Genomic DNA, 13,790 nt, shown 5'->3' on the forward strand with positions numbered 1-13,790 from the left:
CATTCCCATCCTACTGCAGCTGGAATGTCAGTGGGTGAAGGAGAGCAGCCTCTGAAAAGCTCCATTCTCTGAGCTCTTAACTCAGCACCAACCTAAAGCTGGGACACCAAGCCACAGAGCTGGGCAAATAACTCAGTGAATGGTTTTCCATTGCCTGTTCCCAAATTATTCCAGGATTTCTTGTCTGCTTTCTGGATGTTTTAATGTGGAAGGGCAGGAATTCAAGCATCCTCCTGCTCTGGCTTCCAGGGGTACAGGAGCAAAACCTGGCTGTGATCTTTGACTTCCTCCTCTTTGTGTTTCTGTTTGGAGGGGAGAAAGAAAGGGAAAAATCCCAAAAACTTCCCCCTGAAGCTGCCAAGGTTCTGAGGCTGAGCTCTGGAGCTGCAGTGACTGCGAGGCTGGAGGTTTGATCTGTTAATTCCTGGAGCAGTGGGATAATTAAGACAGGCTCTCTTCATTAGTGCCCACAGTCTCTGGAGTGCTCTCTGTGCTGTAGAGCTCTTGTAGTTTTATTATTTTTGAAAACCCCACGTAGAATGTGGTTTTTTCCGTATCTTGGCGCAGTGGGTGCTGTGCTGCTCCTCTGCTCCCACTTCCCTTGCAGGGGGGTGCTGGCTCCTCTGACATCCTGCAGAACTCCTGAGGTTTCCCCAAAATAATTCCAGTTGTGCCTGGTGAGCTCTGGGTGGCTGTTTTGGCACCTTTTTAAGTAAGAGGCAAAGGGTGGGGGGTACAGAGGGGAGCCCTTACCCAAACCCCAGTTCCTGAGCAGGGGAAGCTCAGGGATGAGTGCTGGGGTTCCCTCCCAGCTCCAGGACAATGATCCAGGCAGGAATGCCCCTGGAGCCTTTTGTGCTTGAAAGGAATTGACTCCTGGTACCTGAGATAAGGATGGGTTATTTTATTTTCCCTCCTCCTTTGCTCCTTGAGATTTGGGGGGTGAAATTTAGCCTGGTGTACAACAAAAACTCAGCAAGAGGAAGGGGTAAGAGAAAGGGGGGATTAGAGGTGTTCCCTCAGCTGCTTTTCCTCTTAATTTCAGTGTTAATCAGGAAATGAGGTGGTTCTTGGGAAGGGCTGTGGGAGAAGACTCCAGCTCATTTTCCATCAGATCCTCTGGAATGGGTCAAACCCAGATTATTCCTGTGTGACATGGAAATCCCAGGACAGAGGGGTGCTGGCTGCTTCCAGTGCAGGGAGACACAAGGAAAGAGCAAAGCAGGGCTCACTCAATGCTCCCTGTCCTTCAGGAGTTGTGGTGCTGCAAAGGGAGGAGCTCAGAGTACCCAAAATCTGCAGTATTGGCCCTAAAACCAAGGCTGGCTTTGGAACCAAGGCTGACTTTACAATTCCTTCTCACACTGGTTTCTAGGTGGGGTTAGATGGGGCAGGGATTCTCTTGCTCCCAGTTTGGGGCAGGCTGAGAGGTTTGGATGGGTTCTGTTGCTTCTCCAGAGCACCTGAAGGGAGCCCAGCTCTCCTGAAGTGGGGAAGGACAATGCCAGGCATTCCTGGCTGGAGTGATGAGGCAGCCCGGCAGAGAGGTCTCTGAAATGAGCAGGAAATTCCTCCTGTGGCCCAAATATATTTTTTAAATCCTTTGTGGCTCAAAACAAAAACATTATTTTGATTTTTTTCATGCAATCCTGCTGTCCCTATCCACTGGCCAACCTGAGCTCCTGTGAGCCACCGCTGTGGGCGCTCCCCATCCACCAGGATCCTCTGCTGAGCCTCCCTGGGAAGCCCCTCCAGGGCAGATCCAGCAGGATCAGCAGGAATAGAGCTCTCTTCTCTAGGCCAGAGAGGCACAATTTATTCCTTTTATCGCCCTTTTGTCTATTTTAATTTTAAATGTCCCTATTTGTTTTGGGCTGCTGAAGGAGCAGCTCTTTCAACTGCTGCCCAGCTGGCTTGGGCTCAGCCAGGGGAAGCTTCAGAAGAGCAAAGTGTGGCCTTTGAAGGGCAGGACACGTTCCCTGCCTGCCCTGGCCCCACCTGGCAGCTGGGGACAGCACAGCTGAGGGTCTGAAACCCCTCAAAAAACTGTTCCTCTGAGCTGTTTGCAGGATAAGGAGCATTTGGGCAGCCTAAAATCCCAAGAACCAAGCCCAGCCTGTGTCCCTTGGCTTTGCCAGTTTGTTGTGCTTGACTCTCAGCAGTCTGGAATGAGATGCACTTTGGTGGTTCTCTCAGTGAAGTGACCTTGCAGAGAAATGGATTTATTCGGGTGCCTGGGAAGCGTGGGGTGGGGATTGCCAGTGCTTTCCACCTTGAAATGTGGTGGTTTTGTCGTGCTGGGTTTCCCAAACCAGCTGTGGGTCTGTGCGGACTGAACCTGGATGTGTTTGGGGTCAAGGCCACCCATGTGATGGTGTCACACTTCCATCAGAAGCTCAGTGTGTCTGCCTTAATATACTGGATTTTTTTCTTCTTCTTTCCCCATCTGCCACTTTGAACTTTTTCCTTTTGAAGTACGAGACTGTCAAGAAGTTCAAAATCTGCCAGGGCAGAGGAATATTTAATATCTGACCTGTTGGGTGAAGTGCAGAATCATTATGTTCATTTTAACCTTGATTATTCCTGTCATTTTTGCAGTAGTAAAATAGGAGTAAAGTGCTGGTAGTCAGTTTGAGTCGAGTAGAAGCTGTTTTAAAAAGATTTTTGTACGAATTCCTTGTAGCCCAACATCCATTTTGCAGCTTGTCCAGAGTGCAGCTCCACTGGTCCCACACAAATGGCTTTGCCTTCCCCCCCACTTCCTCCTGAATATTCCTATTGTGGATTTTCATCCATTTAAACAGGAATATGGGAAAAGCTTGGTTGGTTTAATCAAAATCCTCGTTGTAGGTGACCCCAGGAAGGATCCGTTTGTGGTGTGGGATTGTGTTTGTGGGGATGAGCAGGACAAGCTCTGTGGGAGAGGCTTCCAGCAGGAATTAAATCAGTTTTTGTATCAGAATCACAAATGCACTTCTAAAATGACAGAGTAATTCTGGGATAAATTCACTTTTATCCCCCACTAAGGTGTCTCCAGAGAGCTATTACATTTTCTTATAGAAACAAACTTTTCAGCTACTCTGCCACTGATCTCCTGTTTCTTCTCCTGTTGTTTCCTCCCTTCCAGCATTTCCAACTGGCATCTGCAAACCCTTCCTTCCCCTGGGTTACTGTGTTCCCAAAGCTCATTGCCCATTGTCAGACAGCACAGATTAAAAAAGAAAAAAAGCTAGAATTGTGGGATTTTAAATCCTGTTGCCTTTATTTTCTTTCTAGATTCTGGTTGAGTTACAGGGGCTCAAGGGAATAAGTTAAACAAGGCAATAAATAAAATGTTATAGCATGAGGTGGCTGCAAGGTTCTTTTTAGTGGGGTCTTCCCTTGTGGAAAAGAGTAGTGCAGCAGGGATTTAGGGGCCAGAGAAGGACCAGGCAGGGATTTAGGGGCCAGAGAAGGACCAGGCAGGGATTTAGGGTCAGAAAACAACCAGGCAGCTCCTTTTTATCCTGCAAGGAATATGAAATTTGAAGCCCAAAATATTGCCCAGAGTGGAGGAGATGCCTCAGTTTCTTCCCTCAAGTTCCTGGTGGTTTTTCACCTTTAGCTGCTGGAACAGAGCAGCCTGGAAGTTTCACATTAAAGGAGATTTTGGAAGTTCAAGTGTGTAGCAGGTCAGGCAGGCTTGGCTCTGGGCAGTGGTTTAATTGCAATTAAATGAGAGTCCTCAGGAATTTGTCTGCAACAGAGAAAGGGGAAGGGTTGGACTGTGGTGGAGGGTTTGTGGCGTTTATTCTCATTAAAAAGCACTTGAACCATGCAGGATTGAATCAGGGCTGGGTCAGGCTGAGCTCCTGAGCTCAGGAGATGCTCAGGGAGTGTTTTCCCTTTCCAGGAGCATCTGAGTGGCCATTAAATCAACCTCTTCCAGTGCTTTTTTCCTTTCATTTTCTCCACCTTTGGGTTCTGAGACTTTAGGTGCTTTGTCCAGAGTGATCCAGCCTGGTAAAGGTTGGAGGCAGGTCTTTGAGTTCCTTACTCCAGGTTGTAAAGCAGCCAGAGTGTGAATTAGGGCTGGATTTTGCAAAACATTCCCATTTTTAGGCATTTTTTGTTTGTGACCCTTTGATGGTGAGGGCACAAGAGTGTGGATGGGATCATTCTGGAGTGGTTTGGGTTGGGAGGGAATTTAAGGATGATCCCATTCCACTCCTATCCCAGCTCCATCCTCTGCCCATCCTGGGGGAACCCTGTCCTGAGCAGCAAATTAAAAATCTCCCTTGGAGCTCCCAGCAGCCCAAGGCAGCAGGAATCAGTGGATTTTTAAGCAGTTTGAATAATTCAGGAAGACTTTTTTTGGAAAAAAAGGGGTGTCACTCCTGTGGGATTGTGTTTGTGGGGATGAGCAGGACAAGCTCTGTGGGAGAGGCTTCCAGCAGGAATTAAATCAGTTTTTGTACCAAAATCACTGATGCACTTCTGAAATGACTGAGTAATTCTGGGGTAAATTCACAGTAAGGTGTCTGAAAATTCAGGGGCTGTGAAGAAAGGAATGGCAGCCTGGGTTTTATCAGGACACGTGGGGAGTTCCCAGGGATCAGTGCACAGGCAGGAGTGGATGTGGCAGCTGTGCTTGACAGGGTGACCTTGGCAGGGGCTCCCCATCAGTCTCTATCCTGCTTTATCATGTCTGGAAGTGATGCAAGCTTGTACTGAGGGGCTGTAATTCTTAACTGAGACCAGCTTTCCGTTCAGGTTGGAAACGGAAGCAGAAATTCCTGTTGTGCCTGAATCCAGTGTCCAGTTTTGTGTGTTAAAAAGAAATATCTTTAGATAAATCTCATTAACCAACCCACCTTGGTGCCTTTGCTAAATTGGAGGTTTTTAGAGCCTTGTAAACAGAACCCCTTTTGCAACCTGGCTTTATTTTCCCAGCTCTCCAAAATACCCCAAAAACAACACCTAGAAAAGTCAGAATATCTCATTCCTTAATCAGGCCTTGGCAGGGAAGCTCAGGAATTTCTTTGTTATCTCAGCCTCGCATCCCTTTTTGCTGGGAGCTGCCCTCCCTGTGTCCCCAGCAAGAAAAGATGATCTCTGCAAACATCAAGCCAGAGTTGCAGGATCTCAGGGGGTCATCCTTCCTGCCCAGGAAGCTGCTTTTTGGCACTTCCTCCCCGCCCAGAAGAGAGGGAATGGATCGGTTTCAAAGAATGCTGCGAGCAGCCCTGAGCGCTGGGGATGACACATTAATGAAAACAAAGATTAATTCCATGTGACACCGCTGCCTTGCAGCACAACTGGGAGCTAATGAAGCTAATGAGAACCATATTTGGGGTGAGAGATGGAAATTGAATCGTGCCTGATGGCAGAAATGAATTACTGGATGTTTCCCTCACCCTCCCAGCATGAAGAAGGTTTTCCCCTCCTTGCCCTGGGTTGGGGTTGGGATTGGGGTGGGAGCAGCCCTTGAGAGGTCCCAGAGAGGTCTGCTTAGGGTGGGCAGCAGGAGCTGATCCACGGCTGGATTGGTGCTGCACAGCTGCAATGTGGGATGGTACTCATCCTGGGTGAGGTGGGTGCAGGTGGCACTGGGCAGTCCCAGTCTGCAGAGGCCAGCCCCAGAGAGATCCATTAATGCAATTAAAATTATGCAATGTTTATAATGCAAAAATTCATTATATATAAAAATATTATATTACATATGCAATATATATGCATTTATATTGCATATATATTATATGCAATATATATGCATTTATATTGCATATATATTATATGCAATATATATGCATTTATATTTCATATATATGAAATATAAATGCATATATTTATATACATTTATTAGAAAATGCAACTTAATGCAATTAAAGGATTCCTCTTTTAATCAACTAATTACTGGCATCCTGTTTTCGTGGGATTTTACCTGCAGAACCTTTCTGCTGACAGCAGCAGGATCACAGCAGTGCTCAGGGGGTGATTCCCACTTGTTCTGGGTCCTGGATGTGTCCAGGCTGCTGCTGCTGATCCTGAGGTTTTCCACAGTGTCCAGCTGTGCTCCTGCTGCTGGGGCTCATCCCAGCCCAGCAATGCTCAGCCTGGGCTCTGATCCCTTTTCCCCCTCCCTGGGCTCAGTGTGCAGCTCCCAGTGGGATTCCCAAAGCTGCCACCTGCTCTTGGTTCTGGCAGGATTTGACCAAAGCAAACCCCACTGGAATCTGACAAACTGTGCAGGCTTTGGAGCCATCTGTGACTTTGGGAAGGAGCATGGGCACAGTTGCTGAGTGCTGGGGCTCAGCTCTATCATTCACATTTGCTCTCCTGACCTGGCCTTGCCTGGAGAGTGATGTTTTGTGTCACAGTGTGATGTTTTGGGAGGAGCCAGGTGGGTGCACAGGGTGGGACATCCCATCCCTCACCCCTGCTTGGCTCCAGCCCTGCCCAGGTGTGATGGTGTTCACAGGGGTGTTCAGGTGAGGGAAGAGATGAGAATGTTGGCTCCATGTTCAGAAGGCTTGATTTATTATTTTATGATATATATTACATTAAAACTATACTAAAAGAATAGAAAAGAAAAAGTTCTCATCAGAGGGCTTGGCTAAGAATAGAAAGGATTCGATAGTAAAAGTTTGTGTCTTAGACAGAGAGTCCAAGCCAGCTGACTGTGATTGGCCATTAATTAGAAACAACCACATGAGACCAATCACAGATGCACCTGTTGCATTCCACAGCAGCAGATAAACATTGTTTACATTTTGTTCCTGAAGCTTCTCAGCAGGAAAAAATCCTAACTAAAGGATTTTCAAGAAAAGATGTCTGCGACACCCAGGCACCTTTCCCAGCACGAGGAGCAAACCTCCTCCTCATCCTTTATTTTTAATGCTAGCCCCATTCCTGCCATTTCTATGTGGATGTTGTAATTACAGAGCAGAGAATCCCAGCTTTTAGAGCTCTGTGACCACAAGAAAGTGAATCCAGAAACCAGACTGGTTTCATTTGCTCCCATTCCAGCTGATTTCCTCCCCCCACCATGGCTGTGCAGTGCTGAAGGCTTGGCAGGGACCAAAAGCAGCTGTCAAAAAGGTTTCTTACCCCCACACTTTCAAGTTAATGATATTCTGAAATTAATGGTGCACCAGGCTAATCCTGGATCTCATTTGGGTGGATTTTGCCAGGGATGTTTCCCAACTGGGCTGGGGAAGTGAATCCCCAGGTCCCAGGAAAAAAAAAAGGATGGAAAAACACCCTAAGTGTTTACAGCTTTAATTTGGTTGGTATATTGTGGTTTTCCAGCGAGCTTTCAGTAACTTTTGGAAGCTGTGGATGAGCTTTTCCACTGCTCAGAGCCAGGGAAGTGGCAGTGTCTGGGTGTCCCCTTGCTCTGGAGGTGGCTGTGGGCACAGCAGATGCTCCAGCCTTGGCACAGGGGGGAAAGCTGAAGGAGCTGAGTTGGATTAGCTGAGGGAAAATTTAGAAAGCTAATTAAAGTAATTAGCTGAGGGAAAGGAGACAGAGCAAAGGTGTGTGAAAGAACAGAGAGGTTGGAACCCTGGCACAGAGGGGTTGTGGAGTCATCCCTGGAGTGTCCCTGAACAGGGTCTGGGGACAGTGGGAGATGGCCCTGCCATGGCAGGGGTGGCACTGGGTGGGATTTGGGCTCTTTCCAACCCAAACCATCCCAGGTTCTGTTCTCTGTCCTGCCTCCATGGGAACAGGACCAGGAGCTGCTGGTTTGTGTGGTGGGAGGGCAGATCCAGGTCAGGCTTAAGGAAAAGCTGCCTAAATGTCCACGTGGAATAATCCAGGCTGGGTGCCTGGACAGGGAGGGGAAATCTCAATTTCTGCCCGGCCAGGTGATCCTCTCACAGTCCTCTCCTGGGACAGGTGCATTTCCCACATTCTCTGTACTTCCATGGCTTAACCCTTTAACACCCTGCTGGATCTGTGGCAGGTGGCTCATGCAGCTTTCCCTGTCCCTGTGCAATCCAAGTGCAATATACTTTGAATCAGCAGAATTTCTGCATTTGACAACATGCAGATCAAAAGTTCTGCTGGTGAAATTTACCCCCAGGCCTGTGATATCAAATCCTTCCAATTTGGGAAGGAAGCTCCCTTTGGTTGCCTGCTGGGACCTGGGGCTGCTCCAGGGCAGATGATCCCCTGGGATGGGGATGGAGATCCATCCCTCCCTGCCAGAGGGGAGACCTGCAGAGTTAAAAAGCCACATTCCCAACTCACAGTGGAGCTCCCACCTTGTGGAGACCTCCTAGAAACCTTTTGGGAACCAAATCCTGATGGAGAATAGAAAACACGCCTGTACCCAAACTTTTCCCACATCCCAGGCTCCAGAGCCCAGGGAAGGAGAGGGATTTGTGATGGAATATCCAAGTTGCCATCTGGGATCACTTTCCATGGGGATGTTCTCTGTGGGGAGCAGCAGTGGGAGCTGTTAACACCAGCTGCAGATTTAGGGATGAGCCTGGAATTCTCCTGCCTCTGGGAATTCAGCTGGAAGGAGCTGGTGGTGTTGGCACTGCTGGGGTGGAGCTGGTTTTACTCTTTTTATTACAAATTCAGCTGGATTTTCCTCAGAACATCCAGAATTTATAGATGTAAAACAGAGTTCATAGATGTAAAGGTAAAACCTGCCTAGTTTATCTTATTTTTAATGGACTCTATTTGGAATGTTATTTTGGGAATGTTTTACAGGTTTAGAAACCCCTGTCCCCAACAACCCCTGCATTAAATAACCTGAGCAGCTCTGGGGCAGCTGAGTGGAGAAGGAAATGTGAATTTTCTGGGGCAAGTCTGGCTGATGAGCTCCTCCTCCAGCAAATAAAACCCCTCATCTCCCCTGCTTTGCATGCAGGAAAAAAGGAATTCTCTGGAAAAGGTGGAATTTGTGGTGGGTGGGGAATTCCTGCTCCCTGGAAGGTTTTGGGGTGCTGTGTCCTCAGACCCCTGACAGCAGGAAGTGCTTTCCTTGGGAATAATGGGGTTCAAAGCAGGTTTTGCTCTCAGTTTTTACTTTCCAGGAATACACTGCAGCTAGAATTAATCATCAGGACAAGGTGGTGAAAACAATTTCACTCAAATATTAAATGATGTTTATGATTCCCAGCTGATCCAGGCTAAGTGGGGCATGGGTTTTCTTCCCCTGACAAGTCAGGGCTGAAAATGTTGTCTCTTCCAGCAGAAAACAGCACTGACATCATTTTTTAATGGCATTTATGCAATCCAAGTGCAATATACTTTGAATCAGCAGAATTTCTGCATTTGACAACATGCAGATCAAAAGTTCTGCTGGTAAAATTTACCCCCAGGCCTGCGATATCAAATCCATGTTTTTCCTCATTATCTATTGGGAATGCTTCAAATACCAAAATGTGGGGAAAAAAAACCAAACACATTTTTAATAAATACTTCTGTTAACTCATTATAGCCACCTTGAAAAGGAAAAGTGGTGATTAAATTCTAAACCCCCAACCTGAAATCTGTGGGAATTGGGTACCTGCCCTGCTTGTACCTATTAAAATCTAAGAAATCCCTGCAAGAATTCCTGCTGCTTTTATGGATTCAGAGTGGGCCATTTGGTTTGGTTTCCTTGGCATTTGTCTCGCAGGCTTCTTCAGAGAAATAAATCCACAAGTGTTTGCCTGTCATCACATGACGGGGCCGGGAGCCTGGATTGATGTAATCAGCACCAGACACACGTCAGAAAACTTCATGTGGCTCAGCAAAATACAATATTTTATTAATTCCTCATTTGGGGGGGGTGTTTTAAATGAGCCTCAGGGGGTTCTTAGCTTGTGCCAAGAAATGAGAATGGTTCCTGTGAGTTGGTGTTGGTGGAAATCAGCAAAGTGAGGTTCCCTTAATGACAAATAACTTCATAAAAAGCTGCTTTTATTATTCATTAAATTACAAATTATCCTGGGTTTTTTTTCTGTTTATACATCAGTAAATCTCTAGGAAATTGTTGTTAAATATGGTGTAAAATATTGAGGTTGATTGGTTCAAAAAACTATCAATGATGAGTATAAAATGCAATTTATTCGGGATATTTTCAGTCATTGCAAATCCTTCTAAAAATCTTTGAAACCTGGTGTGTTTCTTAGTATTGGGGTGGGTTTTTTTGGTTTAGTTTAATATGCTACAAATACGTATAAATAAATACAAACAGATGCAAATACAAATATGAATAAATACAAATACATATAAATAACTAAAATACAAATATATAGAAATAAACACATACACATACATATAAATAATTAAAAATGTATAAAAATAAGTAAGTACAAATACATATAAATAAATACAAATAAATGCAAATACATATAAACAAATACAGATATAAAAATACAACTAAGTGTAAATAAACAGTACACATACATATAAATAATTACAAATATATAAAATTAAATAAATTCAAATAAATAAATACAAATACATATAAATAAATACAAATTCCTATTGTGGGATTGAAGCCATACTGGGAATAAACACAATTTAGAGAACAGCATCTTAAAACTTGCTCAGCTTTGGGATTAAAAGTCAGTTTTAATCAGAATTGATAATTTTACAGAAAATCGCTGTGGTGCAGCTGAGGCTGAAGGGAATTGCAGTGGGAGAAGCAGGAGCCCTTCTGTGTCCCAAAGAAAGGGAGCAATTCCTTGGAGTGCTGAGCAGCCCAAAAATTCAGGATTTTTTTCCTCTTCCATTTCCATGCAGCAGCATTTTCCAATTTTTGGTGCATTTTATGCAATTCAGGACTTTTCTGTACTCCCTGACAGCATTTTGAAACTCCAAATATCGGAAGTGAGCAACAAAACCAACACAAGACATCATTCCCTTGAATTTATCAACCCAAATTTTAATTCTTTTGCTTTCTCTTCATTTTTTTTGCAGGTATTCCTTTGGTAAGTGACTAAAAATGACCCAAAAGCTGCAGTAATATTTTGTTGATGCATTTGTGGGTATGTAGCTTTTTCATTTTTCCAGCTTGTCTTGCTCTTCCTCTGGCATGTTTAAATTTTTTCTTTTTCTGTTTTGCCTGGCATATTTAAATATTGTGGGTTTTTAAATTTAAGGGTGCTTTTATTAAGTTTATTTTTTTGTAAAGCTTTTTATTAAATTTCACTGCATTTATTTTTACCCACGTGCCCTTAAAGAAAGGAAATTTTGTAAATTGAGGATGAGGGGAGTTGATGGAAAGGTCACGTTTGAGATGAAGGGAATGAAGGACATTCCTGGGAGGGAATCTCTTCAAAATTCCCTTTCCAAGGTGATTTGGATATCAGGAACCTCTTATTCCTGTCATGGGCTTTTTCCTGGGCTGAGCTGCAGGTGTTGCTCTCTTGGAGGTCTGATTTTTTTTTTTTTTCCCCAGTTGGATTTTTTTGCAGTTTTCCAACCCATTCTTAAAAGGAAGATTACAATGCTTCTGGAAGCATTCCTCTCTGTGGAAATATTAGGAAAACTGATTTTCTGGGACTTGCTCCCACAGAATAACACCTTAAATCAGCCTTTTTTGGCTGTGTTTTCTCGCTTCAGGAATGGCATGGGATGGGTGGGTGGAGAAGGACTCTGGGTCATGGCTGGAAATAGGATTTGTTTTCTGAATCTGGTTATTCAGAAAGGAGGCACAAGAATGGTCAAACTCCATGTGTGTGTTCCATGGAGGTTTGATCCCTTTTCCTTCTGGGAATTGTCTCCTCATTCTCCATGGAACATTCTGGAATTCAGGTCGCTCCTTGAACTGTCTGAGGGTTTCTGGGAATGCTGATGTGGAGACCAGAATATGGAGAATTCTCCATCCTGCTCCATAAAGCATTCCAGATAGTTCTTCCCTGTTAGATGTGGATATTTAATCCAGGACAGCACAGACCCAGAGGATTGGACTGGAGCTGCTCATCCTCTGGGTGTGCTGCTGATGGGTGTAGAGAAATGGTTTGTTTGTGTTGTTTTTCAAGTGGTGTTTCATATTTTTTTGGCTTTTCCTTGTGTCCCAAGTGGAGATCCCCCTCCAAGGAGCCCTTTGTACCCAGTGGGGTCTCTCCCTTCCCCGTTTTTGGCGTGAGGGCTCCTTCGGAATGAGATGAAGGAGATGTAAATCTGCAGTTCCTTTTGTCAGAATACAGGAAAACCACAATATTTTTGTTATAATATAGCTGAAACAACAACATTGTCATCCATTGCTGGGGCAGTACATTAAATATTGCTGAGCTCTGGAAGCCTCATTCTTTGGGAGCATCTACTTCAAAGCAAGATCCTTAAAAAAAAAGAAATTCCTGGAGAGTTCTTTGTAAGTGCTGACTGTTTCCTATCGCCCTCCAGGAAGTGAGGGGTTTTGGGTTTTTTTTTCTTTTTTGCTTCATCTCAGGATGGGTTTTGGTAGCCTCTGTTCAATCTCCAGGCTGTCCCTGTGAATTTTAAAGAACTCCAGAGCCTGGAAATAACAGCAAGCTGTGAGATCAGCTGGTATTGCCACAGGTTTTGCTCTTTGCTCTTAGTCCTGGTTGGGGAAAAGTGATTAAAAATCCTCACTGGAGGGAAGGAACTGGGAATGCAGAGCCCCAGGCTGGGCTGTTCATCCCTGGAAGCTGAGGAGCTGCTCTGGGATGCAGATCCTGGAGTGGGCATCAGCCAGGCCCGGAATCAGCTGAGCTGGGACCACTTTAGGCTGAGTTTATTGTTACTGTGATGTAAATCTGGCTTTGGAGCCAGTGGGGTGGTGAGGGCACCTGGGTCCTTCCTTGGGGATGGGCACAGATCCAGATCCACATCCACTTTTCCTCCTTATTTTTGGAAGGGCACAGTTCTGGTGAGGCTATTCCTGGCTGGATTTTTGGGATGGCTGAATGTGATGGCTGGATTTTTGGGATGGATGGATCCATGGATGGCTGGATGTGCTGCCTGCCCTCACTGCAGCACAGAGCAGGACCAGGCTGCTCGTCCAGAGCTTTCCTGGCTTCTCCATCCTCAGCCTCAATCTCCTCCTGGAGTTTTGCTGTTCCAAGGCCTTTCCCTCATGTTCTCCCTGGTGGAACCCCTGTCCTGGTAGCCTGGCTCAGCTCTGCCTCTCTCCAGGTTCCCTCTGTGCTGCTGGGATTAGAAATTGCTGCTTTATCCTTCCTGAAAATTCAGGAGCTGTGTTCTCCTGCCTTGGAATGAGACCAGAACTGCCTCAGCAGGTCTGTGGTGGTGCCGCCTGTGCTGATTCTGGTTTGCCCTGGGTTCTCTCCTGGAGCAGGAGGAAGCTTCTGCCTGAGTTACCCCCAAGGACTCCTTTTTTTCCCAGGGAAAGTCTGATTCCATGTAGGGATTTATTATCCCTGCTCTAGCAGAGGTTTGGAAAAGGTGCTGCTCTTTTCCAGGATTTCTTTTTCCTCTTTTTTTTTCTGCATTGCTTTCTGGTTTTAAGGAGCCCCAGATATTCAGAAGAGGCTTTGAGGGTCCTGAGTCTGTCTTGGCTAAAAAAAAGGTGGCACTGGGGAGTTAAAAGCAGGAAAAATTACAAGGATGGAGTGAGTTGTAGTGGATCTGTGTAGAGTGAAAATCCAGGGAAAATGAGGTCACTGTCCAGAGAGATCCTGAATTGTCCCAGTGGTTTTGGATCCCTGTTCCCAGCAAGGAGCAGGCAGGAAGGGCAGGAATGGCTCTGCTGCCCTCGTGGCCATCAATGGGATCATTAAACAGAAGGGATGGAGGAGCAGCTGATCCCATTTGACTCCTGATGCTCTGGAGTGTCCTGTGTGGAGCCAAAGCAAATGTTTCCTTAGGGATCATTC

The 13,790-nt window shown here is 45.6% G+C and overlaps 1 protein-coding gene across 1 annotated transcript in view; it reads left to right on the forward strand.

Moving 5' to 3' along the window:
• LMF1 (lipase maturation factor 1) overlaps nt 1-13,790 on the forward strand; it is a 134,981-nt gene that overhangs the window by 9,338 nt on the left and 111,853 nt on the right. The window lies entirely within an intron of this gene.

This window comes from Melozone crissalis, unplaced genomic scaffold (assembly GCF_028551555.1).
Source record: "Melozone crissalis strain CALT ecotype California unplaced genomic scaffold, PUWL_Pcris_2 ptg000012l_1, whole genome shotgun sequence".
Taxonomy (NCBI): domain Eukaryota; kingdom Metazoa; phylum Chordata; class Aves; order Passeriformes; family Passerellidae; genus Melozone; species Melozone crissalis.